The sequence below is a fragment of the Doryrhamphus excisus genome, chromosome 13 (assembly GCF_030265055.1).
Source record: "Doryrhamphus excisus isolate RoL2022-K1 chromosome 13, RoL_Dexc_1.0, whole genome shotgun sequence".
In the NCBI taxonomy this organism is placed as follows: domain Eukaryota; kingdom Metazoa; phylum Chordata; class Actinopteri; order Syngnathiformes; family Syngnathidae; genus Doryrhamphus; species Doryrhamphus excisus.
Window position 1 is genome coordinate 3,403,121 of NC_080478.1, and position 2,500 is coordinate 3,405,620.

At 51.9% G+C, this 2,500-nt stretch overlaps 7 non-coding genes and 4 pseudogenes across 7 annotated transcripts; all 11 read right to left on the minus strand.

The window, feature by feature from the left end:
• Positions 1–31: 31 nt before the first annotated feature.
• LOC131141832 (5S ribosomal RNA) lies at positions 32–140 on the minus strand (annotated as a pseudogene).
• A 112-nt stretch (positions 141–252) lies between these two features.
• LOC131099510 (5S ribosomal RNA) lies at positions 253–371 on the minus strand. The gene has a single exon (XR_009118338.1). It is a non-coding gene; the product is annotated as a 5S ribosomal RNA (ribosomal RNA).
• A 112-nt stretch (positions 372–483) lies between these two features.
• On the minus strand, positions 484–602 carry LOC131142809 (5S ribosomal RNA). The gene has a single exon (XR_009132875.1). It is a non-coding gene; the product is annotated as a 5S ribosomal RNA (ribosomal RNA).
• Positions 603–714: 112 nt separating this feature from the next.
• On the minus strand, positions 715–823 carry LOC131140996 (5S ribosomal RNA; annotated as a pseudogene).
• A 112-nt stretch (positions 824–935) lies between these two features.
• Positions 936–1,054, minus strand: LOC131099887 (5S ribosomal RNA). The gene has a single exon (XR_009118658.1). It is a non-coding gene; the product is annotated as a 5S ribosomal RNA (ribosomal RNA).
• A 112-nt stretch (positions 1,055–1,166) lies between these two features.
• On the minus strand, positions 1,167–1,285 carry LOC131097954 (5S ribosomal RNA). Its single transcript, XR_009116840.1, has one exon. It is a non-coding gene; the product is annotated as a 5S ribosomal RNA (ribosomal RNA).
• A 112-nt stretch (positions 1,286–1,397) lies between these two features.
• LOC131097343 (5S ribosomal RNA) lies at positions 1,398–1,516 on the minus strand. The gene has a single exon (XR_009116252.1). It is a non-coding gene; the product is annotated as a 5S ribosomal RNA (ribosomal RNA).
• A 112-nt stretch (positions 1,517–1,628) lies between these two features.
• Positions 1,629–1,737, minus strand: LOC131140857 (5S ribosomal RNA; annotated as a pseudogene).
• A 112-nt stretch (positions 1,738–1,849) lies between these two features.
• Positions 1,850–1,958, minus strand: LOC131140997 (5S ribosomal RNA; annotated as a pseudogene).
• A 112-nt stretch (positions 1,959–2,070) lies between these two features.
• On the minus strand, positions 2,071–2,189 carry LOC131099888 (5S ribosomal RNA). Its single transcript, XR_009118659.1, has one exon. It is a non-coding gene; the product is annotated as a 5S ribosomal RNA (ribosomal RNA).
• Positions 2,190–2,301: 112 nt separating this feature from the next.
• LOC131099823 (5S ribosomal RNA) lies at positions 2,302–2,420 on the minus strand. Its single transcript, XR_009118595.1, has one exon. It is a non-coding gene; the product is annotated as a 5S ribosomal RNA (ribosomal RNA).
• Between the last annotated feature and the right edge of the window lie 80 nt (positions 2,421–2,500).

Here is a 2,500-nt window from a genome sequence, read left to right on the forward strand (position 1 = left end):
TTGCTGTCAGGCAAGAGCAGAAACCATAAAAAGCTTACAGCTCCTGGTATTCCCAGGCGGTCTCCCATCCAAGTACTAACCAGGCCCGCCCCTGCTTAGCGTCCGAGATCGGGCGTTTTCAGGGTAGTATGGCCGTAAGCTGCCAGATCAACTGAAAAGATCCTATTTGAAGGTGACGCAGGCCAAACTAGACTCCAGCAAAAAGTGTCAAACAGCGCCCTCTGCTGTCAGGCAAGAGCAGAAACCATATAAAGCTTACAGCACCTGGTATTCCCAGGCGGTCTCCCATCCAAGTACTAACCAGGCCCGCCCCTGCTTAGCTTCCGAGATCGGACGAGATCAGGCTTTTTCAGGATAGTATGGCCGCAAGCTGCCAGATCAACTGAAAAGATCCTATTTGAAGGTGACGCAGGCCAAACTAGACTCTGGCAAAAAGTGTCAAACAGCGCCCTTTGCTGTCAGGCAAGAGCAGAAACCATAAAAAGCTTACAGCACCTGGTATTCCCAGGCGGTCTCCCATCCAAGTACTAACCAGGCCCGCCCCTGCTTAGCTCCCGAGATCGGACGAGATCGGGCGTTTTCAGGGTAGTATGGCCGTAAGCTTTAAGGACAACTGAAAAAATATTATTTGAAGGCGACGCAGGCCAAACTAGACTCCAGCAAAAAGTGTCAAACAGCGCCCTCTGCTGTCAGGCAAGAGCAGAAACCATAAAAAGCTTACAGCACCTGGTATTCCCAGGTGGTCTCCCATCCAAGTACTAAGCAGGCCCGCCCCTGCTTAGCTTCCGAGATCGGGCGTTTTCAGGGTAGTATGGCCGTAAGCTGCCAGGTCAACTGAAAAGATCCTATTTGAAGGTGACGCAGGCCAAACTAGATTCCAGCAAAACATGTCAAACAGCGCCCTCTGCTGTCAGGCAAGAGCAGAAACCATGAAAAGCCTACAGCACCTGGTATTCCCAGGCTGTCACCCATCCAAGTACTAACCAGGCCCGCCCCTGCTCAGCTTCCGAGATCGGACGAGATCGGGCGTTTTCAGGGTAGTATGGCCGTAAGCTGCCAGATCAACTGAAAAGATCCTATTTGAAGGCGACGCAGGCCAAACTAGACTCCAGCAAAAAGTGTCAAACAGCGCCCTCTGCTGTCAGGCAAGAGCAGAAACCATATAAAGCTTACAGCACCTGGTATTCCCAGGCGGTCTCCCATCCAAGTACTAACCAGGCCCGCCCCTGCTTAGCTTCCGAGATCGGACGAGATCGGGCTTTTTCAGGATAGTATGGCCGTAAGCTGCAAGATCAACTGAAAAGATCCTATTTGAAGGCGACGCAGGCCAAACTAGACTCTGGCAAAAAGTGTCAAACAGCGCCCTTTGCTGTCAGGCAAAAGCAGAAACCATAAAAAGCTTACAGCACCTGGTATTCCCATGCGGTCTCCCATCCAAGTACTAACCAGGCCCGCCCCTGCTTAGTTTCCGAGATCGGACGAGATCGGGCGTTTTCAGGGTAGTATGGCCGTAAGCTGCCAGGTCAACTGAAAAGATCCTATTTGAAGGTGACGCAGGCCAAACTAGACTCTGGCAAACAGTGTCAAACAGCGCCCTTTGCTGTCAGGCAAGAGCAGAAACCATAAAAAGCTTACAGCTCCTGGTATTCCCAGGCGGTCTCCCATCCAAGTACTAACCAGGCCCGCCCCTGCTTAGCTTCCGAGATCGGGCGTTTTCAGGGTAGTATGGCCGTAAGCTGCCAGGTGAACTGAAAAGATCCTATTTGAAGGTGACGCAGGCCAAACTAGACTCCAGCAAAAAGTGTCAAACAGCGCCCTCTGCTGTCAGGCAAGAGCAGAAACCATAAAAAGCTTACAGCACCTGGTATTCCCAGGTGGTCTCCCATCCAAGTACTAAGCAGGCCCGCCCCTGCTTAGCTTCCGAGATCGGGCGTTTTCAGGGTAGTATGGCCGTAAGCTGCCAGGTCAACTGAAAAGATCCTATTTGAAGGTGACGCAGGCCAAACTAGATTCCAGCAAAACATGTCAAACAGCGCCCTCTGCTGTCAGGCAAGAGCAGAAACAATGAAAAGCCTACAGCACCTGGTATTCCCAGGCTGTCACCCATCCAAGTACTAACCAGGCCCGCCCCTGCTCAGCTTCCGAGATCGGACGAGATCGGGCGTTTTCAGGGTAGTATGGCCGTAAGCTGCCAGATCAACTGAAAAGATCCTATTTGAAGGCGACGCAGGCCAAACTGGACTCCAGCAAAAAGTGTCAAACAGCGCCCTCTGCTGTCAGGCAAGAGCAGAAACCATATAAAGCTTACAGCAACTGGTATTCCCAGGCGGTCTCCCATCCAAGTACTAACCAGGCCCGCCCCTGCTTAGCTTCCGAGATCGGACGAGATCGGGCTTTTTCAGGATAGTATGGCCGTAAGCTGCAAGATCAACTGAAAAGATCCTATTTGAAGGCGACGCAGGCCAAACTAGACTCTGGCAAAAAGTGTCAAACAGCGCCC